Source organism: Tenrec ecaudatus, chromosome 9, assembly GCF_050624435.1.
Source record: "Tenrec ecaudatus isolate mTenEca1 chromosome 9, mTenEca1.hap1, whole genome shotgun sequence".
Classification (NCBI taxonomy): Eukaryota; Metazoa; Chordata; class Mammalia; order Afrosoricida; family Tenrecidae; genus Tenrec; species Tenrec ecaudatus.
The window spans coordinates 4475890-4503526 of NC_134538.1; the positions used below are offsets into that span (position 1 = coordinate 4475890).

A 27637-nucleotide genomic window follows, 5' to 3' on the forward strand; every position below is an offset into this window, starting at 1 on the left:
CATAGGAAAAGTTAAAAATAACTCCAGAAAAAAAAACAGCCTATCTTTCCCTACTCACCTTTTGTTAGCCCAGGAAGTTCCAACTCATGGTGGCCCCGTGTGTCTCAGATCTGAACTAGTCCATAAAGCATTGCTTTATTTTATACTTCCATTTTATCTCTACAGATCATTTTCAAAGACTTTGGTTTATTTTTTAATTTAGTTTATTTTTTAAATTTATGGTTATTTTTTAAAATTTATTTATTTTATAAAACTTATTTTATTATTGTGCATCATTGAGAATATAACGGTAAATCAAAAACTATTCTACTAGGATACCAGCGATGTGATTGGGATACAAAACATGTGCAAGCATGCCTCTGTTAAATCATTGAACGACTACAGACATATTCTCTCAGTAATTTTCATTCCTTAGGCTCTACAGGTTGTCCCTCTCCCCCACCAAAAAAATAAAAAGTTGATCAAAATAGAGATTTCTGAGAGGAGTTGTTGGGCTTATTAAATTCAAGGCAGAGAGATCAGCTCAGAAGATCCTGACGACTGATAAGACTACAAAAAGGTAATCCTAATAGATTTTTGGAAGGTCACAGGGTGATCCTGGAGACATATTAAGATTAATTTTTAAGAAAATTGTGAGCAACATTGTTGAGGAAGAAGGTCAGGAAAAATTACACGAAGGCATTTTTTCCTGTCATGATAAGACAATACACCTGTTCATCTTTTGATTATAACATGGCTGTTTGTGTTAGTCTGGGTAGCCTAGAGACACACATGGACACACATATGTGTATAAGTAAAAGATTTATATACAAGAGCAATTGAACATGGAGAAAACATCCCAGCCCAGTCCATAAGTCTGATATTATCTTATTTGTCCCATACCAATCTATAAAGTCCTCTTCAGACTCTTGAAACACATGCAACGACACAGAATGTAGAAGATCACAGGCCAGTGGTAGAAAGTCTTTGGATCCAGTGGCATTGGAAACATCTCAGCACTGGCAGGGGTCTCTGCATGCCTTCTCCAGCACCCAGGGCTGCATTAGCGTGGGTCCATGTGTTTCATCAGCTGCTGTGTCTCCGAGGGTGTGAGCAGAGAGTCTCTCACCTCCAAGGAGGATATACCAGAATTCCCACAATCCTTAGGGGAAGGCTATGCCCACACAAAAGCCTCATTGGCTATGTCCTGATTGGCAGGCTAGACTCCACTCCTCTAGGCTTAATCCTTGGCAAGTATATAACTACCACACTGTTCAAAGACAATTGTTTGGGAAATTTTGCCCAGTCCACCCTGATCTTGTTCTTCCAAATTTCTTGTTGTTCTCCAAACTCAATGCTTCAATGGGATATGATTTAAGTCTCTGTCTGTCAAAGGCCCAAATGCCAATAACTTGGCATAAATAAATCAAAGAAAATGGGAAGAGCTACCCTCCCCACCATTCCCCCAAAACACCCAACTCACTGCCATCCAGTCTGTGGCATTAGCCACTTCTTGGAATAAACATGAAGCTGTCTACTCCAGTAAAGTTACACTCCCAGAAACCCACAGAGTCAGTTTACACTCTGTCCTACACGTTGGTGAGGAGGCAAAATTGACCCTATGGCAGTAAGTTTAATTTTGAAGTTTCTTCATTGCTGTCACTAAGTTATACAACTGTAAAAGGTTAAATTGGAAGCAGCAGTGTGATAGATATATAGGGAGCTTCAACATGGTTGTGAAACATTTCTACTCTCATTTAATTCTATTTTTCATGATATTTTTAGAGCCCCATTGAATTTACAAAAATGATTTTCTTTAAGAGGACAAAGGAAGGGTGGTGCTAAGGTTGCTTATGTACAACCAAATAGCTCATGAGATTTAGTTTCTTGATTTATAGTCTTAGGGTTACAGTTTCCTGTTACATCTCACTTAATTGGCCCTTTACCATATTAGGGTTCCTTTCTACTTCCGTAGTGCATGGTACAGCGCTCTACTTCCGTAGATCATGGTACAGCGCTCTACTTCCGTAGATCATGGTACAGCGCTCTACTTCCGTAGTTCATGGTACAGCGCTCTACTTCCGTAGATCATGGTACAGTGCTCTACTTCCGTAGATCATGGTACAGTGCTCTACTTCCGTAGTTCATGGTACAGTGCTCTACTTCCGTAGATCATGGTACAGTGCTCTACTTCCGTAGTTCATGGTATGGTGCCTGGAGCCTTCAAAGCTTGCAAGCAACCTTCCAAGACACAACAGTTGGTTTCTAAACACCAGGAGTGACAGAAGTGGAAACATCAGGAGGAGCAAGGACAAAAAGAATCCGTGGTGATGAGATGAGAAGAAATGGACAGCGATGTGCTAATATTACTGTGGCTTTGATCAAAGTTTCTGTAGCAAAATCATGATCAAAAGGAAGCGAGTGCAAACATCATTCAAATTATCATGTAATCAACATTTTGGAAGCAATGGAGGGTGGATGAGCACTCAAAATGCTTGCCTTGAGATAATCTTTCAATCTTAAACTGAAATATCCACGGAACTCCTCTTGATAAGATGGACATTCCAATATTTATTATCCTACAGGACTTGATTACCATCCTTTCCTTTTGTGGTGCCTCTGAAGAGATTCAAACCAGTAATCTTTCGGTGAGTATTTGAGTGCAGTTCGTTTTATGCCTTCTTTGGTTTTAGTTATTTCAGAGTCCCCTCCCCTCCTTTTATCTATTATAGTAATATAGGATAATTTCCAATGACAACTAGTCTAGAGCCATAATCTGGTAAATATATCACATCTGCACTGCTACTAGAATGGATGACCAAAGGTTAATTTAAAAAATTGATTTCATGCCCTAGGTTTCATCTAGGCATGGTATTTTAAAAAAATCAATGAAAAAATCTGAATTTTGCTTAAATCCTAAAAAGTTGAATATTAAAATAATACTGAGAGAAGTAAACATTAGACACAACCCAATACTTTCTGATTAAATCTTAAATATGATTACTATTGAATGCAACCCAAATTGCCTATTTAAATTTTAATATGCATATCATCCTTTTAATCAACTAATCCTAAAATCCTTACATTAAATATATCATTTTCTCCTTTATTCTACCAAACTAGGTATTAATCAAGAGTCCTGAAACCTTAGTCCTTGCAAATTCTCAGAGTAAAAAAAAAAACTTTTTTGGTTGTGCGTTTTGAAATTATTTTATTAAAACCATTTTTAAGTCAAAAAAATCATCCTTAATTATCTGATCTTAAACTAAGAAGGTAGAGTCTCTGCTCTCTTAAATGTTCCTCATTTCTTTTCTCCTACATTTTAAATGGAAACAGAAAACCAGTAATGGAGTGTGCCTGGTTGTTGACGGACTGATCCTTGAGGGATGGGCCAGCCTTTCATTGTCTCTATGTCCCTAGCCGAGCACAAAGACAGGGTCCAGCATAAAGTTTGCAATCAATATTTGATGTATGAATGAGTGGATGGATAAGTAAACCTTATATAAATCACTATTTCGTATTCTCCTTTATCAAAGAGCTTTTTTATATGGCCATCTATCTTTGCATATAAATATTGTATCTGTTATAATTAAAGTAAAAATGAAGTAAAAATGTTGGATGAAATAATTTCATGGGCAGTAACCTTAATCATAGCATCAAATGTGAGCTTGTCTAGGATGCACAGCTGATACCTACAGAATGCTCAGTTTATACCTAAACTGTTTTATTAAAGGACTAGTCGCTGGTCTAAAAAGTAAATTTATATTTTATTTAAATAAATAAGCCAGGAACAAATACTGAGGCGGATTTTGTCATTATAAACACAACACCATTTTACAGTTGAAAACATTTCAGACTGGGCTTAGGGTAAAGTTTCTGGGACAGACAAATGACTTTGGCCTACTTGCTCCCTGTGTGACCTGGATAGGTTATTGTCTTTGTGCTTCACCTATAAAATAGATAGTAATTTAACCTATCTCATCAAGTTGTGTTAAATGAGCTAAATGTGAACTTTTGGAATAATACATAACACATAGCAAATATTTAATAGTCTTGGCTATTTAATAATGATTATAAGAAATTGCAACCACCTGGGATGATGAGAAGTTAAACATACTTAAATGAAAATAGCCACTCAACAGAAATGAGATGGTGCCCAGCTGTCAGATAAAATAGTGCCTGGGGTCTTAAAGGCTGTCTCCAAACAGGCAGCCATCTAAATGAGATGTCAACGAAGTCCACATGGAAACACACTAGCATTAGCGACCGGAGTTATAAATCATATAATCTGAAGGTTATAAATCATATAATCTGATGAGGGAATAGTATCAAAGCCTAAATTGTGAGAATCTGGTTTGCAGAAGGCTGTGGATGACAGTGGGAGCCCGAGATACCTTTGTGGGGTCCACATAGGAAATAAGCGCCCGGTGATTTCCCTGGATCCATAATAGAGGGAGGGGAAGAAATCAAAATGATAAAGCTGACTTGAATGGTTAAAACCTTGTCAGGTGATGTTCCCTCTGATACACGTTAGGCCTGATCTGGTTTTTAATGCTTTCTGTATTTTTTATTTGCTTGTTCATATTTGGTTTTTATCTCAGAAGTGTTTTGTCATATGGGGTACGTGTTTTGTCATTGGGGGTGCCTCCCTTGAATCACTGTTGCTTATTTTTTCTGTTTTTCAGTCTATGAGACCCAGGACTGCTGAACCTATAGGGGCAGCAAGTAGAATAGCGTTTCTGGGGGTACAGTGTGTGTGCTGGGGGTGGGGAGGGCTTAACGAGGAGCTGATGTCAAGGAGTTCAAGAAGGTAAAGAATGTTTGAAACTGATTGTGAAAGCAATTGTTCAATACTGCTTGATGTGATCGGACTCTGCAACAATACGATATCTGTATTCACTCCCAATAAAAATAATTTTGAAAATTAAACAAATATACAACCACTCTACAAACTAAATCCAACTGTCCCCGGAAGGTACAAATATGTAAAGTAATCTGCTGCTACCTAAAGGACTGTATGTTCAAGTGTACCCGGAGACATCGCTAAAGAAAGTCCTGGGTATTTATTTTTGAAAGATGACTTCTAGCCTGGGTTTACCATGAATTAGACTCCACTTGATGGTAACTCAATACGAAGGGTTCATTCTGCCATTGCCATGTGCAGCATAACAAAAGTTCCTAGATGTGTCAATGGGGGGACCATGAAGAGTACGTATGCTATTAGGTATCTATAATTGAAGCAACCTCGTGTGTCTCACAAGGCTGCACATATTTCACACTCACAGTTACGATTAAGTATTCACCTATTTTAATAAGACATCCTCCACACTACCATAAGACAAGTTCTGTTTAAACAGAAGTGATAGAGTACCACTCCCCACCTCAAATATTACCACAGTGTGCTGTGTCGCCAGCCTTATCGTTGTCCAGTCAAGCCTCACATGGTCACAGTTAGGGAAATTCTAAGGACACGGCTTCCGACTTGGAAGATAAGGAAGACCTCATCTGCTTCTTCCCTACCCATGGACCACTCATTTAAGGTGTTCCTTTCCCACAATTCCTCTCCGGACCGACCAGTACACTGGTTTGGAAAGCAGAATTCATCAACTGAGATTACAATGGACTGTTACTTGCTTCTCATTCCCACTAGACTGTGAGGAAGCAAAATAAGCTCTGTGTCCAATATCTGTCACAATGCATGGCACCTATTAAGAATACAATGATTGTTTGTTGAATACAAATTAATTTATCCCAAGGGGGAATGGATAAAGGAGCTGGACAGGGGAACTCTCCCCCAAAGGAAAAGCCCGAGTCACGTGTTTTCCTATTCCTGGATCTGTATCATCTTCAAAGAGTACCCAGAAACAGACACACAAATGCACAAGCAACAACAATAAAACTCAACAGCCAGTGAGTCAATGTCAAGCCATACCCTATCAAACAGGGTATACCTATTTCTGTGGGTTTCTGAGACTGTTAGTTTTTACCTGGGTGAAAACCCTGATCTTGCTCTCCCAGAGTGTCTGGTGGTTTCAACCTGCTAACTACAAGGTCAATGCAAAACCCACTACCCCACCAGGGCCCATCAAGAATCCCAGAGTGGTATGACGAGCTTGAATCTTATCTGATTGGACTTCATACCATAACACAGGTTTATAAGAAGAATGGTGAATGTGCTTTCACCTGTTTAAAAATGTTAAGATAATAAAACCCAATTGTTCTGGAAACTCGTGTGAGAGAATGAAACAGTGTTTTACTAGGGCTTTCAATGGCTGTTTTTCAGAGGTAGAGCCCCAGGTCTCTCTAGGACTCCTTGGTGTACCAAGTTAACATGCTCAGTTACTAACTAAAAGTTTACACTTGGAGATCACCCAGAAGTGACTTGAAATAAAGACATGGTGATCTACTTCTGAAAAAGCAGATGTTGAAAAACCTATGGTGTACAGTTTGATTTTCACATGGGTTTCCATGAGTCACAGGCAACTCCAGAGCAACTGTTTTTAATCATCTTCACATTTTCCAATATGGAAAAGTAAATACTGTTCATCATATGGCCTCTGTCATGATATAAGTTCAACCAGATACGGTTAACGCTCATCAAACATATCCTGTGAGTAGCGCCAAGTTTCTTATCTTTCTTCTAAGAACGCCCATTCCACTAGCCTTCCCACCTTGCCATGCGCCATATGAACACCTCTCGTGGGAAATCAAGCATGCTAGAGCAACTACTTGCAGGTCATCAATAATATTTACTCTTTCCTGGAAATAGATTAATTAGAGTGGAGAGCAATCTGACACTTTCTGAATAAGCTACATACTTCCAGGTCAAAGATGGTACAAATTAACATTAAAAAATAATTGGTAATATTTACCTCTAATTTCCTACACATTTTTATGATTTGGCCAGGTAAGATCCTAAGTAATTTATACCACAGAGTAAAAAATTTGCTGAATAGATTGTCAAATCTATAACACTAGTATCAATAATCACATAACTTGAATTATATTTAGTTGTATTTTAAATATATATATCCTGTAACATAACTCAGATATATAAAGCACACCTAAGAAGTAAAACAGATATCCATGAGTATGTTTTGATTCATCTACTCCACATTAGCCTTTAAAAAATACCTTTATTGGGGGCTCTTACATCTCTTATCGCAACCCATGCATTCCTCCAATGTGTCAAGTACATTTGCATGTATGCTGCCATCATTTTCAAAGCATTCTCTTCCCACTTGAGACCTTGATATCAGCTCCCCGTCCCTTCCCCCCCCCCCCCCCCCGCCTATCCTCCCTTTCCATATCTTACATCGTCCTTCATCGGTGCTCAACCACTTTTCTGTTATTTGTCCCCCCTGGGAGGGGATTTTAGTTGATCATTGTGATCCATTCCCCATATTAGCATTTCATGTATTTGTCTAGATCCTTTTGAAACACAAATACACAGGCACCTACACACAGCATTGTATATATTCAGTTACTTATTATTCTTATTTACCTCCCACTAATGCTATTTAACTATAATGTATTATGATCCTACACTGTTTTATTTTTTTATTACCATAGCTCAATATGTAAGATGGGATTTTTTGGCGCTTTCCCCCCTTTTTTATCCCATCTCCCCTCCTCTCCTGGCTTACATCCAGAACGAGCACGTTACAAGTAAAACTCAAGAGCACCAAACAGTAAAATTAATTTCCTAATCCAACCTTATTTCTTCCCCACCACGCAGCTCTGAAAGACCAACAGCACTGTTCCTCTCTGACATTTCCCATGACTGTCTCTCATTCACACATGCTCATGTTTGCCTGCCATTGTCCTCTTCTCTTGGCTCCTACCAGTGCCCAATAATCTGACATAATCTCTCTCTCCTATTCATACCATGTTTTTATTAAATATTTTATTGGGAGCTCTTACAGATAGGATAATAATCCATAATCCAATTAGATCAAGCATGATTGTACCATTGCTGCCTCCATCAGTTTCAAAACATTTTCTTTCTTCTTGAACTCTTTGATATCAGCTCCCCTTTATCCCCTCCCTACCCATTCCCGAGATACCCTTATTATTATATATTATTATTTATTATTATTATTCTATATTTTTTCCGTGTCTTACACCATCCAATGTATCCGTTCACCTACAATTTTGTTATTCATTCCCCCTAAGTGGGGTTATATAGTCATCATTGCTATCAGCTCTCCCTTACCCCCTTGGCCCCCCACCCCCTTCTCATACCCTCAGGGAATCGTTCCTCCCTGATTCTGAAAGGTTACCATTTCTGAAGCGTTTTCTACCTTGGCTTTCATGCATGGAACAATCTTAATTATACAAATGAACATATTAAGGTCTAACAAAATTAAAGAGGGTAAAACTAAGACCATGATGGTAAGGGGAGGACAAACTGAAGAGCGAGAGGACAGTTAAAATCGGTGCTGTGCCTCACACCGGATGTATCATCCCTTTCATGTGGCCCTTCTGTGAGGAGCTGTCCAATTATCTTGTCCACGCTCCTTCACATCAATTTGATTGCTTGCTGTTGAGCTTCTGATACCTATTCCCACTGTTGATCCATTATGCACAGTGAATATAAGCATGACCAATACATGTAAAAGGAATCTTGGCCATGCCCCTGTGTTACCAAAAAGGGAAAGGTATAGTTTTAGAAGTGAAACATGGCACTTCATGCTTTCAAGTCCTGGCAATCTCCAAGAAATTTGCCTTCGGGTGTTAGTGGTTGTCATCCTATGTCTCGACCCTTTAATAGACATGTGTGTGTATTATATATGAAAGGGTGGAGAACTACAACTATATCATATATATCATTTTTATTAAGTGATCATAATGTTTGCATTTGTAAGTAGCTGAACACAGATAATCAAAATCCACACTTTTTTCTACTGCTTCTCTCCCAGATTAAGAAGTTCTCAGCTACTATGGTTTGCGATCCATTCTGAATACTTGCATTGATATGAGCCCCCCTTTCCTTCTTCTGATGACATGCTTGAGAGACTGCCGGAGTGAAGCCTTGGCCTGAGTGTGCACACCTGTAGACAAGGCTCCCTGCCCGTGTTTTTGCGATAGCTATCATTGCTATTAGTCACAGGGCCCGGGCAATGAACTGTGATACCAAACAAAAGTGCATCCCTGCAAGGAAGTGGATTTACATCTAGGCTTAGTGACAATGGCCATCTCTGCTAGTCAGCCTAGCATTTCATTTACATGCAATTAAGCATCTCTGGAGGGCATGTGATTAGATAACAGACCCTATTTTTAGTGATTTTTTTTGGTGCCTGTTTCCTGTCTCTATCCATCCTAATCAAGATGACCTTTACTCTTCTCATAAATATTCAACACTAAGGAATACCAAAGCTGGGTGGAAGTTAATAAATGCTTAGCATTTGAATTATGGAATTCCACAGGAGGTACAGTGAACCCCACACAAAAGAAACAACCACCAAAAGCCCTCACTGATTTCACACCGGAAGAAACTAAAGCTCACTTCTATAAAGTCTCACTGTTCCTTAGTGGGGGTACCAGGACTCGAAACCAGTCCCATTAACTCCCTTTCCTAATCCTTCTCCATGGCCTTGGTTTTCTGGTAGAGGGTTCCAGGGCATTCTCCCAAAGACCTACAGTAATCTGTAATGACTCCTGAGTCAGACAGAGGGATTCATGATTGCATTTTTCCCTCATCTATTGTCATTGTCACTAGTTTCCATTGATTGAAGCCCAGCTTCTAGTAACTGTGGTGGCCTGGTTCTGCATCATCTTTATTGTATTCCATGTGCTTGAGCCAATGGTTACGGTTATTGTGTCAATCCATCAGTTCGAGGCTTTGCCTCGTTTCACGTATCCTATACTTGCCCAAACATAATGCTCTTCTCTAGGGATTGGCCTTCCCCGATTCAAAGTAAACAAACCAAAGGTAGACATCTTTGCTTCTAAGGAGCAGTCCATTGTGTCCCTCTCTTTTTAAACAGTTTTATTCGAACAGAATCATGAATCATACAATTCAATATTAAAGCACATCACGAAAAGTTATGCGATCATTATCACAATCAATTTCAGAATATTTTCTTCTCTCTTGTATCCCTTCTTCTTAGTTCCCTATTCCCTCTCACACTTTCCTTCCATACTCCCAAGAAACCATGCATCCAGTGACTTTCTCCACAGAGTCACCATCCTTTCAGGAGGATTGGCTCATTGGCAGTCCGTGGTGTCTTCAATATTCTTAACCAATTCCACATTTCAAATGTATCAATTCTTTTCCTCTTTTGGGAATTCTTCTTCTTTTCATTGTCCCAAATCCCATGTGAAAAGATATTAAAATCGATCTTTACTATCTCATGCGCCAATTGTTAGAGGATTCATCTTTTCTGCATGCAGAAGACCTTGCCGCATACAATCGGACAGACCTGGTAAGATCGCTCTGCCTCTTCCTCCAGCTGAGCAGAAGGGTACATTACCATGCAGCCAAATGGATTTTAATTTCCAGTACCCCTTTCTTGTATGGACTTTTTACATATCCCCGTTCCTAAGATTGCATACATATTCCTTTTTCCTGAAAGGGTCCTTCAAATAATGTACCTTTGGGCAACATATGACCTTCAACTACTCCTTTTCATTTATGTATTTAGAACCATTTTATTAGGACCTGATCCGGACAACATATCATCTCATAGTTTAATCATATCCAGCAGGGTGGTACCGTTGTTACTACTGTCAGTTTCCACGCTTTTTCTTAATTCTTGAATTCCTTGATATCTGCTTCTTATTACCCCTACCTCCCCTGTAATACCCCAAAGAAATTATTATTCTAGTAATTGTTTCTTTGGATTCGTCTGACATTTCATATGCTAAAAATAGTAGAAAAATTCACAACAGAGAGTCAAGAAGGTTACCAACAGTGACAAAATATAATAGAGATTAACCACAATATGAAAATCATCATCAACAACAACAACACACACACACACCAGAAAATATTAAAAACCAGATTAAACTCAAAGTGTATCAAAGAGTAAACCATGTGATAAGGTTTTAACCATTCAAATCAAATTTCTCATTTTAATTTCCTATAGCTGTCTGTACTATATACTCTTTCTGATCACCAGGTTCTTCACATGCCTCACTTGTGATTAGTGGGAAATCACTGGAGCCTTAGTCCATGTGTACATCCTACAAATGTATTTGGAGCTTCCACTGTCGTCCATAGCCTTCTGCAAACAAGAATCTCATGATGTCAGCTCTGATCCTATGCCCTCCTTGAGATTATATTACATAATTTACAATTCTTTGCTCACAGACTTTGGTGTGTTTCTTTACGGGTACTTAGTTGATGTCTAAGTTAGATGGCTGCTTGTTTGGAAATAAGCCTTTTAGACCCCAGACACTATTCTACCTGATAGCCAACACCTCACCACACTTTGTTATTGCACCCATACTGCTGAGTTTGCCTTATCAGGGCCAGTATCAAGCAGGGTCACATCATAAGAATGAGCTCTTCTTTGATTGGAGTTAGGATTAAGTGCAACTCTCAAATCCATTTTTCAATCTAATTTTTAATCTGTCTCTTGTTCACCTTTGCTATTTTATGTTACAGAATGCTATTGTTCATTTCCCTGGAACATAAGCATCCCCCGTTTACAGTGCCATTGACTTAGCATGGAAAAATGTTTAAAACATGATTGAGAAAGGGAGACTGAACAAATATAGGCTAACTACAAATTGCAATACGTAACTTATTGATTTGTACGTAATTAATCCTTATATAACTGGACATCATCTACACCAACAATGAGAGTCAGTGGTCAGGCAAAATTTACAATCATAATCACTGACATTGTTAGATACACGTCTGCCTCAACAATACGTATCTTAATACAGCAAGTAGGACATTGAAGTAGTAGGTCAATATCCATCTGCCTACCAGCAGTTCAGTACTTTGGGTATAGCTCTCTTCTTTGTTCCACATGATGTGATTTAAATATTAAGTCCTTGGATTTCAGGTGTTTAAAATAGAGCCTACTTCACCAAGGGGGATTTCTATATCACATCCCTCTGCTATGGTCTTTGGAGTAGGTTTTGTGCCTTGAAGATCTAAGATTCAGTGTCCCAGTATTCTATGGCATTGGGCCTGGGTCCCCAGGGAATGAACAGAATGCAAAAACTTGGCAAAACTATGATTGCTCTAATACCAGTTCCTTAATCCATTAATTTAGGATTGTAATTGTTACTAAATAGCACGGATGTACAAGTTACCTCTTTTAGTATGCGTCTTAAGTTCTTATCATAGTATTTGACATATCATCAATTAATGATATTGCTGTTACTGATCCTCTAATTTAGCTTTGAGAAGAGTGGGCATTCTCAGGACATTCCACAGTGCTCATACAGAATATATACAGAAAATAATAGGTAGTCATTTGAAAAGGACAAGGAGATAGTACATTTTAGAATCAGAAAATATGTACACCAGGGTTGTCTTCTATCACCTTACTTATTCAAACTCCATCTTGAGCACATACTCCAATCAAGGGGATGAGATGAAGTCTGGAGGAGAGTTCCTTTCACAGCTCTTAGTACTTGGATGACACAGTTTTGTTCATTGAAATTTTAAAAAGACTTGAAGCACTTACTGGAGGAGATCAAAGACCACAGCTTTCAGTATGGTTTGCAATTCATGGTAAATAAAACAAAAATCTCTATAACTGGATCAATAGAAAACTTCGTGATAAATGGAGAGAAGAATGACTTTCCAAGGGTTTTATGTAACTCACATCCACAATCAGCGCTCATGGAAGCATCAATCAAGAATGCAAAAGATATACTGAAATAGGCATATCTGTTGCACAAGATCTCTCTAAAGTGTCAAAGTGCCAAGATATCACTTGGAGGAATAGGGTGTCCCTGTCCCAAGGCATACTATTTTCATTCACCTCATATGCATGTGGAAGTTGGACAATGAGTAAGGAAGACAGGAGAAAAAAATGTGTATTTGAATTATTGTTTGGGAGAAGAGCAACAAACAAACACATCTATATTGGAGGAAGTAGAGCTGAAATGCTCTGTAAACGTAAGGCTTTGAGACCTCTCCTTATTACTTTGGAAATATTCCCAGGAGAGACAAGTCCTTGGAGAAAGACCATTTGCTTAGTAGAGGGACAGCGAAAAAGAGGAAGACACTTGACAAGATGGGTCGTCACAGGATTACAATAATAGGTTAAGACATAATTAAAATTGTGAGACTATCATAGGACTGGAGAGTGTTTTGTGTCATAGTACATAGGCTTTTTTAAGACTAAAAATGACTCAAGGGCGACTTAAAGCAGCAGTCTTGTCTGGAAGAAATGCTGGTGGAGCAGGGTTTCTGAACTGCTGCTGAACTCCTCACTGAAAGCTTCCCAGTTCAATTCTACCAGCTGCTTCCTGGGGAAAACCTGTGGCAGTCTGCTCCTGTAAAGATGACTGCTTAGGCAACCCTCTGAGCCATTCTGCTTTGTCCTGCTGATGCGCTAGAGTCACAATCAAAGCAAGGCAATGAGGCAGGGTGGAGATGGGGATCTTGCCTGTAGAAGAGTCAGCGCAAGTTACAGTTTCTAACACCCGTGCCCCAAATTAATTTTAAAATCAATTAGCAACAAACTCTTTGGTATTTGTCTAAGAAATAAGTCCCGAAATCCCATTTTGTACTTCCATGAACATTAACAAGTATTTTTCAGTAAGGGAGAATAAATGAGAATACTGGTTTTTCCTATAAGTTGCTGAACAGAGCTGCCTGTGCCTCACTATAAGATCTTTTTTTTTTTTTTTAAAAAGAGTGTTTCCAATCCCACCAATAAATGGTTGTTTTGTTGAATTGCTACCTTAACGCTTTTCTACAGACTCCATATACTGAAGGTTTCGCTTTCACTCTCTAGAATGCTTGGTGGGGGGGGGCAGGTTTGCAAATTTTAGACTATAAATTTCCAAAATTGGCATCCTTCCACTCACCACCCAACCACCTCATTTTTCTTGGCTATCACGAGGCTATGATAAGGCAGAAGGAAAGAGCTACCTTGCACTTTGCCAAAGAAAAAAGATGGAGGTGGATGCCACATGATTTATTTGTGCAGATGGAGGACGAGCACAGGTCTCAGAGGCAAAAGCGTCCTTAACTCTATCAGCAGTGACTGGCTGGCCAAGGAATCGATCATTTTGTTCTTACATTAGTCTATTTACATTCACGGGAGGAAGAGACAAATGGCAGAGACATCTCTCAGTTGTGTGTTTCCATAATGTCCCCCCATCCTTCACTCCTTCCGTGGTTTTCCTCTGCATTTAGAAAGTCATTGAGAAATGTTAATGGTCTGGTGGAAAACTAGTGAGTGGGGAATGACGAATGGGCAAGGAGTGGAATGAGGGTGTGCAGCTAATGATTTCCTACAAGTGTTGATTAAACATCATTCTTCCATCTCTCAGCACCTAATTCTCCCCAAAGCTGATTTATGGAAGACACCCTCACGTACAGGTCCTGCAGTTTTATTAGTAGGGAACAATTGAGCTAGGAGGAGGGCTCTGCCCATGCTTCTTGTTTTCACCAAGCACATGATAAAACGTAAGGAATAACTAGGGGTTCATTCTCTTAACATTACAAAGACAAAGTCACACAATACAAAGACCACTAAAGCTGTAGGAAATCATCAGAGGGATAGTGTCCACAATGGCAAGGTCGTTAATCCGTAGAAGTCATTGCCCAGACATCGGAGAAGGATCCTACAGTCCCTATAGATGGAAACCCGCTGCTGCTATTTCAGTCTGTCAAAAAATAACTGCACGCCTCATTTTTCCAAATGTCAGAGTGCCTGCCTTTTATTCTGCTCTAGGAGAGGTGATAAGGTGATCCGGAGCACTCAGAGATAACAGGATGGTTCTATGGATAAAGAAAAATTGATATTAACAAATAATTTCATTGTGCGCAAAGAGCACTTAGAATCAAGAAAAAAATCACCCAAAATAATGTGAAGTCATCACGATTATTTATTTACTCCCTGGAAAAAATATCTTTTTTTTTTTTTGTCCCTTAACATTTGGGATCCTTCGAGAATTTTCCATGAATGTCTAGATGTCATTGGAAATCAAGATTTTGTAACAATGGGTAGCTTACTCCGTGTTGCTAATGGAGCCTTTATGACTTGGGGAAGGAGCCAAGGAGGTAAATAGTATTAATCAAGTTCTGAATAATTGAATAATATATATTAATCTCTTAATTACATAGAGGATAACATTTTAGACCCATAATGGATGCACTATTCTATGCATTCTGCATAATTAATTTTAATTAATTCTCCTTGATGTTATGGGAAAGTTATTACTATTGCTGTTTTACAAGTGAGGAAGCAGACTTAGAAGGAAAGGAAATAATGTACAAAAATTTATGTACCTATAAGCAGTATTTTCTCTGTAAAATATGATGCTAGAACCTGGGATTTTAACCACATGGTACAGTAATTTCCTGGATGCTTTCTGCTTTAACATGAACTTTTAACAATTTCAATAAGCAAAAATTAATCCTTTAATATTTGGCATTACATTTTGAATTCTGAACACTAACCTAAACAAGACATCATTCTAAAATCCTTCCATGCACAGTAGTCTGTATCAACCATGAGGATTTCCCTCACCTTAGTGCTACACTAGGTTAAACTCTAGCATAGGTGGATCCTGGTGACCTGGATCAGAGCAATTCAAGGGCTGACTGAGTCAGTTCCACCATGGTTTAAAATTTGTTCTAACTCTCAATCAATGCCCATTGAACACCTAATACCAGCTCGTAAGACGACAACACTAATCATTTGATCACAACACTAAATGGAAACAACTGTGAACAAAATCAAAACAGGAAGCACCTTCTCCTAATGGGAGTCGCTGCAGCATCGATGACTCAGTGATCGATTCCTCGCTCTCTGGGTTGGGTTTGATTCCTGATCAATTCATTTCACGTGCAGCCATCACCCATCTGTCAGGGGAGGCTTAGGTGTTGCTGTGATTCTGGACCCTTTTCAGCGGCACTCCACACCTCCAGAGATACATGGAAGAAAGGGCTGGCTTATATATTATTAAAAATTAGCTAATTAAATCCCCGTGGATCATAATAGTCTGGTTTGTAACCAAATGTACACCTGGAGCAGGTTAGGGCAGCGTTTTGCCCTTGATGCATGGGGATGTGGGTTTGGGTTGAACCAATGGTAGCTGACAGCAACTGCTACATGGAAATATATGAGGAGGTACCCACCTAAAAACAGATTTTCCCCCAAGATATATATTTAATTTTTTTTAACAAATTAACCTTATCACCTTCAATGTACTCTCCATTACACAAAATCTATTGGTCAATTAGGCAATGTCAATTCAAACGTATCTGTTTGAATGGTTTTAGAACCTCCCTCGATTTTTTTCTTCACCTCTTCGATGTCATCAAATCGCTGTCCTTTCGTGTAGCTCTGAATTTACAGAGACAAAAAAGAAGTTGCACGAAGCAAGAGGCATGCTTTTTTTAAGCCCCAAACTGGTGCATTGAGATGGCTGGGTGAGCAAGTGCATTGTCGAGGTGTCAAAACCAGTCCCCAGTCTGCTCCAAATCAGGCCTCTTTTGTTGCACACTGTTACGCTATTTTTTCAGAGCCTCTAAAAAGAAAGCTCGATTAACAGTCTGACTTGGTGGAATGAACTCGAATGAAATCTAGATCTGCACTTGTTCCCCGCTTCCCCACCGGAAAAGAAAAAGCGCTAACAATGGCAGGGCATTGCAGGAGAAACTACACATCAGCTTAATCTACTGGCATGGAGTTGACTCTGAGTTATCTCCTCCCTATAGGACAGCATAGTATGTTCCCAATGAGTCTTCAAGTCAGTAGCTTTTAAGGATGTAGATTGCCACATCTTTCTCCTGTACATGGTTCAAAGTGCTCACCTTTTAATTACTAGCCAGACACTTTCACCATAGAACCAATCAGGACTACTCCACAAGGAAACGTTGACAGTACGAGATCCATAGGGTCCTATGGGTCACTATGTCCCATAGTGTCAATTCAGACTCATCGTGGCCCAGAGTTAGTAGAGTTTCTGAGATCCAGAATCTTTATGGGAGCAAACAGCCTCTTTTCTTTCCCTCAGAGTAGCTAGTGGTTTTGAACCACTAACCTGTGCCTACTAGTCCAATAGGAAGCTCATCATGCCACCAAAGCTTAGGGATGCAAGTGGGCCAGATAGGGTTGTTAAAGAAAGAGAAAACGGAATTCCGGAGGAACGTAAAGAACTCAGCTAAGACAATTTCTTAGAAAAGAGAAAATCACAACAACAAAACAAGTGGGGAGAGATAAGGCCATTTATTATTTAATCCCAACATCTATTTACTCCCCCTTTTCCAACGGCATCCCAGATCCATGTGACCCTTGGACAAATTACTTTAGCCATTGAGTTTGAGTTCTCTTCTCCATAAGATAAGAATTAATAAATTCTTTCCAAAATTGTTATTAAGAAGATAAAAGGAAATGGCAGCAGAAAGTGTTTTTTATATCAGCAATTGCTCAGTGAAAGGGAAGTCACTTCCCCTTCTAGTTCAGAGTACGTTGTGAAGGTTTATAGGTTTGTATACTTTGTAAAGTGTGTGTATTCTTTAATCTCTGTAAATATTATTGTATATTTTAATCTCTGTAAATATTCTTGCAGCCCTTGGTGGTGTTTGGTAATCCTTGTACTTGTAACCATATGGCTAGCAATCCACACCCACCAGCTTCTCCCTGGGGAAAAGATGAGGTTATCTGCTCCCATAAAGATTTATAGCCTCACAAATCCCATATGGGCTAGTTTTGAAGCAGAATGGACTGTACGGTAGTGGAACAGTTATTAATACGATAATTTTTGTTGATGATGTTGGTATGATAAAAAACTAAGATGTATCCTGAAAATGCTATAGCAAAGTGTGATGGAGAAATCAGATGTTGCCTGACTGTCAGAAAGAATAGCCCCAGGGTCTTAAAAGCCTATATTAAATTAAGCAGCCATCGGAGTGAGGCATCAACTAGTCCACATGGAAGAAGCACATCATCCTGTCTAATTCAAGGATTATAAATAATAAAATCTGAATCTCATGGAGGGAATGGTTTCAGAGCTTAAATTGTGATCACCCAGTTTGCAGAAGGTTTCAGGTGACAGCAAAATACCCCAATCGAGTTGAAGGGTCTCCCCATGAATTAAGCCTCCGGTGAATTCCCTTCTCACCATTGTACAGAGACCTGAATAGCCTAGCTATCAGGGAGAGAGCCGTTATGAATTTGATTATGGCGGATGTAGTTAGATTAAAATGTAACTTATCATTTGATATCCCTTTTGGCCCATTTTAAAATTGTTTCCATTTTAACAGTTTCTAGCTTGTGTTATGTAGGATTTCATATATTTTTTGTATATTTTGTATATGAAATCTAGGATAGGTAATTCTGTTGATGCAGTTACTGGATTCATAGTTATCTAGGGACATGGCAGGAGAGGTTTGGAGTTAAGAAAATGCGTAGGAGAACACAATGCTCTGAAATTGATTGTGGTGATAATTACACAATTTTTCTTCGTGTGACTGAATGAGTAAAGTTTATTATATATGCGGTATATGCCAATGAAACAATCTTTAAAATTTTTACAAGACAAAAAAATGCATACTCTGTAATAATGCAAATACATGGCATCATATGATCAAAAATTGTGACTGTGAACTGAGACTCAATCTAGCATTTAATTTACACTTATGTCTACAGCTTGAAGTGCATGTGATTAGACAGTGGATCTAACAAGCTCTAGAATCAACTAGATCACAGTGGGTCTTGGTTGTTGGTTGGTGTGAGAATGGGAAAACCAATTCTACACACGCCTCCTATGTGCCATTCTACGAGGAGGTTAAAAGAATAGAGTATTCTTGAGCAATTATGGTATTCTCTGGTTGCTTAGATTCACGAGGAATAACAGCCCCAAGCTGTCCTGAGGACTAGCCAAATGGGATCACACTGTTCATGCAGCTTCAGACACCAGTTTCTTCAGATTAATCATGAATAGGCTTGCCTCCGTAGCCAGAGATAATCAGAATTTATAAATGCAAGACAAATTTTATACTGCCAATAGTTATAGACACATTCTCTGTCTAATGAGTAATTTTCAAGACCCAAATGTGGCACTCTCTGAGAAACTACGGGAGCATACTTAGCTATAAGAGAAAGATGAGCAGAAAAAAGGAAAACAAACAAAAACATAGTAAACGGATTCCAATTTTGATCAACACTCCTTGGACTGCAGCCAGAGGAAGCTTTCCAAATTGTCAATATTCCTGCTTGAAATCCTTAAGTGGCTTCCAATACCGCTTGAGAAAGTTTGAATTCCTACCATTATTTATAAGGAGAGTTCTCTCTCTCCATTCTCAGCAACTCTCTTTTTCTAGTCACCCTTCAAGTTTCCACTATATTGCATTGCTCTCCTTTGTGCAATCCCGGATGAGTCACTTCCAGATTTACAGCTGTCCTTATCACCTTGCCTCCACCATCGTCTCCTCCTCATTGACACAAGGCTGCACGCACCCCCTCCCTCACCCTTCCATCCTCAGGACATTTAATGATTCTCATATCTCAATTTAAGAAGAATACCCACTGGGCACCTTCCCTGGCTTCAGTAATCAAGGTCAAGTCCTTTCTATTCCCGTAGAGCCTTCCCCCTTCACATGTGTATGCTGCCCATGGGTGTGTGTCCCCTTTATCTCTCAGCGTAAGTCCTACGAGGCAGGGGCTGTGTCGTGTTATTTTCTATTGTGTCTCCAGTGCCCAGCATGGTGCATTTCCTCTAGGAAGTCAATGCACAGATTAATGAATTTTAGAAAGGGACTTGAAAATCTCAGTACACTTTACCCTTAGCTTGGGGTTTTTGTGAGAAAACACATGATGCGGTTTTGTTTTCCATTTTTCGCGCATGTCTCTTTTAATGTGGGCACTCCTGAAGTTTTGTGGGAAACACACCTCACCATGCAGAACTTCACTGAGCAGTTTAGGAAGTTTGTCATCCAGAAAGCTGATATTACTATCCTGGTGCATGTTCAAGTTATCACAGCCCAATGCCCTCCAAACAGCTCTGACTCATGGCAAACTCAAAGCACTCCATTAATAACAGTGCAAAACTGGAGACCCAGGAAGGGGCTGGGAAGGGATGAGAGATCAAAAGCAACACTTTCCACTATCATTACGCCAACAATCAGGTGGGAAGCGTGTACAGATAAGCAGGCAGGTGCACAGAACCAAGGGCAGTCAGGGAGGAATGCCAGGGGCGAGGACAACATTGAGCCCAATGTAAAGAGAATAGCATTTTATCCTGAGAAATATGAAAGTCTTTAAGAAATTCCACCAGTCACCACTGTCCCTTGGAGAAGACAGACAACCCAATTTGTGCTGAGACCTTTAACGGTGCAGAGACTAACTCCTATTGCATATCCACTCTGAAGCTAGGAGAGAGTGATTTGCCCTCCAGCCTACATAGTGGATTCTTGTATTACTAGTTTCTCTGCTACTCAGCTTTAATTTTAATATGGATTTAAAATGAAGCAGAGGCTACAGTTTCCCTCGTGTTCCATTCGATGTTGCACTGAATGGTTTCATTTTCATTTTGAATAGGGGCAGGATGAACTAGCCTCTTCTCCACTTCCCAAATAGGCAGCCAAAAGCATTAGGTCATGCATTCCCACTTTGACTTTCTGTTCTTTTTCTTTCCTTCTCTCTTCCAATTTTGTCTTTTCCACCTAGCAGTGTATGAGTCCACCATTTTCTAGAAATATTTTCTCCATCCACTGTCTCTTTCTCAGACAAATCTATGTATGATGCCATTTCCAGGATAGCATTTCACAGGGAAAAGCTTCTAATCAATCTCAAATTGCACGATACAGCCCCTCATTCACTAACACCACGGAGGTGCCAAATGACTGCTGGGAAGAAAATAAAATCAAATGGTATAAAAGGAATAAATGTGAGAGAAGGAGAACTGGGGAGAACTCCAGTCTCCATAAATAGAAAGTCTGACAGGTTTCTCTCTGGTGCTTGATAACCCATTGAAGCCAAAAGGTCAGCGCAGCTGAAAGGTGACTGCAAAAGGATAAAGGAATGAGGGCCAAGAAATTACTTTAGGTGGAGATCTTACCGCTATCAGCAGGGATAAAACCACGCCGCCTCATTGGACCATCAGAATGGAACATTTCACTGGTGAGGGACCTGACCAATACTTTCAAGATGTGATGCTCATCTGATCCATTGTCAGAGGCATGGGCAGCAAGGTGCCACAGATAACTCTGTCTTCGATGCTTAGGGCCAGGAGTGCTTTGGGCCCCCAAACGGACTCAACAGAGCAGAAGTGTGTGCCCTCGCCCTGCCAACAACCCCATCCCTACACAATCCTCTCACTCCTAGAAATCCTTAAAATGAAGACTAGGGGGGAAACCCAGAAAAAAGAAGTAACCAGAACAATCCCTACTCCTAGCGACCTCGTGCGTACAGAATAGAACTGTACTCGTGAGTTTTTAAGGTGGTGATCTCTGGGAAGCAGATTATTAGGTCTTTGTTCTAACGGTGCCTCTGGTTGGTTTCTAATTTCAGAGTGGTTACCAATTACCACCTAGAGATTACTGAACACCAGGATGCACTTGACAATGATACTATAAACCAAACAATAGTCTTTGAACATTGCTAAGTTCCTTAACTAGAACAATAAGTAAGGAAGGTTGAAGAAAAATTGATGGCTTTGAATTACTCTTTCCTGATGAGTATTAACACTACCAAGGACTTTCAGAAGAATGAGAAAATCTGAGTTGGAAAAGAGTATGATCAGAAGCAAAATGATTCTTAGAAACAAAGTTTATGATACTTCATCTCAAGGACTTTGATTATGTACGTTGATTAGTCCTGGAGGAAAACACCAAGCTCGGTAAAGCCGAGGATCAATAAAAAGGAGGACTTCCCACAACGAGGTACATTAACATACCGGCTGCAACAATGGGGTGACACATGGCAATGATGGGAGGTTGGCTCAGGACCAGACAGTGGTTCATTCTGTAACACACAGGGCTGCTGTGTAATCAGTGGGGTGGTGGGCAGGGCACTGCTGATCGTCTCTGGCTTCCTAATTTCCATGGGCAGAGGTCAAATATGCCTCTGCCCTCCATCTTCCTTTTTTTGATTCTGGCATCATCCATTACTCCCACAGCACTCTAATTCTTTTCTGGATTTTGTAATTCATTGCAATGGCCATTGAGAACACGTAAATAAAGCATATAATTATGGAGGTTTATTGTATAGGTTAATGGACCAGTAAGACTACAGTCAATGGTCAGTAGCAGTACTTCTTCTTAGCCCGAAGAAGTTTTTCCTGGTTATCAGCCTCTCAGCCACATGGTCCCTTGGTTTCTGCCCTGGAAGCTCAGAAGTTCTTCCGCACAGTCTTATTGTCTCAGCACTTCTTGTTCTACTTCAAGGTCTTGTTGCATTGGTCTCTGGTCTTGGAGTGACTTCTGTGCTCTGTCCCATGATCTCCTTGCCCCAGCCTTTGGTGCTTCTGGTCTCAGCCTCTGCCACTTCAGATGGAGATTGCAAGTAAGCTCCACTGATGGCTCTTTTTCTGATAGTCTGATAGGAAGATTTTTCTCTTTCCACTTTTGAGATGGCGCTTTCACACAGAAAACTGGTTTGGACAGAGGTCTGGTTTTGCTTTCTAGGAGACTCTGTCTCCAAGGAAACAAAAGGTGATTTTGATTCTTTATTAAAGTGGAGGTGCAGAATGTAACCCCACTTTAATTATATATCAGAGAACTCCATCCAATAGGGGTTTATAACCGCAAGCATGTAGGCTATAATGGAGCACATAAAATATGGTGGCTACACAGACCATATTAGTAGACTACGTCTCAGTTACTATGAGTTGGAACAACTTGCTGGCACCTGCTGACAAGAATGAATGTCCCTGGTACTCTGCACTTCAAAAATTATGAGCCATGGGTCTCTCTTAAATATGCTTCCTATTTAGTAATATTAATTAAACATCTACATTTTAGATATGCAGTGAAGACACACCCCCTTGAATTAGAACATTCCCTGAAATCTCTTGTATGGATTTAATTTTTTTAAAAAAAACAAACCAAAGTGTTTAACTATGAACAAACATGATATTTTATGTAGAGCTCTTATATTACAAAACTAATAAAATTTAAATTAGCTACTTTAATTGTGTGTGACAAACATAGTTTTGGTACAACTAAATGTTTGATATGCTTTTCGTAATTTAGGATTCCCTGGTGTTGAATGGAGTAACAGGAACCTGCAATAAAGTGATGCAAGACACATGGAGAAACTTTCCTAAGAGTTCCTTTCTTAGTGCTCAAGTAATTGGCTTGAGGCCGTTCTTGGGGGGGAGGACACAGCACTTTGCTGTAGAGAGGCAAACAAAACAATGGGAGACAAAGAAGACTTGCATAAAAGCTACTAACAGAGGGCTTTGGACTCGCCCTGTGCAATGTTCTGACATAACAGTAAATTAAAATGAGTTCCCTCAAGGGAGATGAAGACGTTTCCTTCTCCTGTTCTGCAGGATGTTCCCTCTAGATATGATCTATAATTAGAAGACAGATTTCCTCATCATTTGTCTTTAATTTATTGTTCAAGAAACATGGTAATAAAACTAATACTTCCTAGCCATCTTTCTTTTCTTTTCTTTTTTTTGGTGTACTCAACTTGAACATGACAGTGATGAAGGAAACTATGGCGTCGGCATTTCAAACACCAGTAGAGTCACTTGGCGTGGTCGGGTTTCAGCAGAACGTACAGAGTAAAACAGACTAATATGTAAAGCCTAGTAATCTGCTTTGAAATTTAGCCAATAACAGCCTGATGTATCACAATAGAACACTGTTCAACTTGCATGTTTTGGGCATGTCATCAGAAGATGCCAGTCTCTCAAGAAGGACATTATTTTGTGCATGCAAAATAGAGGGCCGATGAGAGCAGAGGAAACCCTCAGTGAGAGGGATTAGCAGAATTGCCCTAAGGATGAACTTGAGCATGGTAATGATTGCAATATCATGCATGACTAGAGAATGCTTCATTCAATTGTAGCGTGAGCTGGATTTGATGAATTCAGTTAGCAATAAAAATAATGAAATATCACAAATATTATAACTCTTCATAAAATAGTAACAATCACTTTCACGTAGCTGCTGTAGTCAAAAAAAGAGCCCACAGTGAGTTTTTCCTTGATGGTTGCTGTTCGGTTTGTTGTAACCGATCTGCAACATTTCAGGAAAAGACATTCAAAAAATAAAAATAAATAAATAAATTAATTAATTAAAACAGGAATCATCATAAAATGAGTCCTATTTGGGTTTCTCTCTTTTTAAATTCTCCCCAATTATGTTTTGCAACGTACTTCCTTCTTGGTGTGTAGGCTGTGGGGTGAGACAGTTTTCCTTGCGTCGTTCTTAAAAAACACAGGGGGGGTAAGGACGTGGTGTTAACAAACCCAGGGACAAGGGAAAAACATGGGACCCCAAATGGTAGAGAAGGGGTAGTGGCAGACCTGGTGGGAAATGATCAAGGGTAAGGTTGCTTAGAGAAGAGGTATACTCTAGCCCAGGTGGCGATGAAGCATGGTAGTAGGGCAGGAGGAAAGTCAAGGGAGATGGAGGAAAGAGCTAGGAGTCAAAGGGCATTCATGGAGGTCTAGACAAAGACATGTACATGCAAATATATATAGGAGGATGGGGAAATAGATCTTTGTGTCGATATTTATAGGTCAAGTATTAAGGTGGTGGAAGGACCTTGGGCCTCTACTCAAACACTCCCTCAATGCATGAATACCTTCTTTTATTAAATTGGAACTCTATGATGCTCACTCTCCCGACACAACTGCTGGAGCCAAAGTGGGTGAACAAGTAAATGTGGTGAAGAAAGCTGATGGTGCCCGGCTATCAAAAGAGATAGTGTCTGGGGTCTTAAAGGCTTGAAGGTGAACAAGCGGCCATCTAGCTCAGAAGCAAAAATGCCCACATGGAAGAAGCACACCGGCCAGTGCGATCACGAGGTGCCCAAGGGACCAGGTATAAGGCATCATGCAAAAAAAAAAGGATATAAGTGTGTGTATGTATGTGTATATATGTGTATATGTATATATGTATGTATGTATATGTATATATATATATCATATTAAATGAAGGGGGAAGTGCAGAGTGGAGACCCAAGGCCCAAGTGTCAACCAATGGAGATCCCCTCATAGAGGGGTTTAGGAGAGGAGATGGGTTAATTAGGGTGTGAGGTAGTATCGATGAAGAACACAGCTTTCCCCCAGATCCTGGATGCTTCCTCCCCCCAACTACCATGATCCGAATTCTACCTTGCAGGGCTGGATAGGACAGAGGCTGTACACTGGTGCATATGAGGGTTGGAGGTACAGGGAATCCAGGGTCGATGATACCTTCAGGACCAAGGGTTTGAGGGACGATGCTGGGAGAGTGGAGGGTGAGTGGGTTGGAAAGGGGGAACTGATTACAAGGATCCACATGTGACCTCTTCCCTGGGAGAGGGACAGCAGAGAAGGGGGGAAGGGAGACTCCGGATAGGGCAAGATATGACAAAATAACGATGTATAAATTACCAAGGGCATATGAGGGAGGGGGGAATGGGGAGGGAGGGGGAAAAAAAAGAGGACCTGATGCAAGGGGCTTAAGTGGAGAGCAAATGCCTTGAGAATGATTGGGGCAGGGAATGTATGGATGTGCTTTATACAATTGATGTATGTATATGTATGGATTGTGGTAAGAGTTGTATGAGTCCCTAATAAAATGTAAAAGAAGAAAAGAGAAAAAAATGATTAGGGCAAAGACTGTACAGATGTGCTTTATACAAGTGATGTATGTATATGTATGAACTGTGAAAAGAATTGTATGAGCCCCAATAAATTGTTTAAAAAAAAAAGAAAGTTGGGCATTGAATAAAGAAGATTTCATGTAAAAAAATAAATACATAAAGTATAACATAGCATTCATGAGTAAAAAAAAAACACAGGACAATAACAGGGTACAGGAGCCTTGTGCTCTGCCCCTGGAAGTGTGGTGGGGAAATATGGCTGAGGCCCTGCGCTCCTTCTTTCTCTCTGGAGTCTAGACTCCACATGGTGTTGACAGCAAGGGGTGCGCTTCCTGCTTCTTCTATCACCATGTCCTTCGAATCCAATGCATGGCTTGGGAGTGCCTGGAAATCCCTCTTATACCAGATAAAAAGATGGATGGCCATATCCGAAAATCATGGCTGGATTAAGAGGCGCTTCAAGAATACATCTGTTTTACTTCAGCACCCTGCATACCACAAACCCACAGGTTACACATGCTGAATTAAATGAGACTGGGAAGATGGATAAGCAGAAAACCAGGAAAGTTTGAACAGATAAGTTGGCAGGGCCATAACTATGAGCTAATGGAATAATAGTTGCACAATCTGTAGCCTTTATTTGGCTTTTAGTTCCATCATGGCAATACTACACACAAGGAGATTAGTGGAACTTACAGAATGCCTGCCCATGGTACATTAACTCCTCACTAAGGCAAGCTATTGGGATAGGAGTGTGCTTTGCAGAACAGCATAAGGTGAAAGTTAATTTATACCATACATAAAATGAATTGAACCAAGTTAATAAAATGCCACCTGGCAAAGATCATTACAGAACAATTTAGATAAATATGTGAGAGGTGATTGGTAAATAGAATATTAATCCTTTAATATTGGATGAGAACTTCGAAAATCTGTGGACCATGATTAAACCATGTTTTTTCTCAGAAAAGGTTTTACTGTGGTATGTGCACTCTTGTCTATACTGATGATTTGCTAAATATTAATAATAACCAATTTCTAATCTCCTTGTTTCTAGCTCATATTAAGGCAGCATTCTAAGAAATACATGTAGCCAATAAACAAGAAAAGATGCTTAGTCTGCTGCACAAAACCATATTTAAATAGACACATATTTAAATAAACAAGTGTTGCACCTATCTGTTAAGCAATATGATTGGGAAGTCTGCAGGGAAATAGGCCTACTCATATAGTGATCAGGATCTCTTGGAGAGTAATTTAGCAAAAATCTAACAAAATATAAGATGTACTTACCCCATACCGGCAATCTCCCTGTTTGATATTTACTTTATAGTTAACATTGGAAAGAGATTGGCAATAAATGTTCCAGCCAAGATGGTTTTGAAAGCTAAAGCAAACCCCAACAATAGTGATGACCACAAACTGGGGAACAATCTAAAGATGCATCAGGGGGAAATACCATATAGTTATTATGCAAAGACATTGACTGTGTGGATCATAACTAGTTTTAAATAATAGTGTATAGAATGAGCATTACAGAACACTCATTGGGCTTGTATGGAACCTGTTTATCAACCAAGAGGTAATCATTTCAACAGAACAAGGGGATATTGCATGGTTTAAAATTAGGAAAGGTGTGCATCCAGGTTGTAATTTTTTATACATATTCAAGCTGTATGCTTAAAAAGTAAACTAAGAGACTGAAATATATAGATGAACATGACATCATGATCAGAAGAGGACTC

General features: G+C 39.7%; 1 protein-coding gene and 1 non-coding gene across 2 annotated transcripts in view; one reads left to right on the forward strand and one right to left on the reverse strand.

The window, feature by feature from the left end:
* Positions 1-27637, reverse strand: part of AGBL1 (AGBL carboxypeptidase 1) — a 1082464-nt gene that overhangs the window by 190172 nt on the left and 864655 nt on the right. The gene's annotated exons all lie outside the window — the stretch shown is intronic.
* LOC142457550 (small nucleolar RNA SNORA16B/SNORA16A family) lies at positions 24205-24342 on the forward strand. Its single transcript, XR_012786265.1, has one exon. It is a non-coding gene; the product is annotated as a small nucleolar RNA SNORA16B/SNORA16A family (small nucleolar RNA).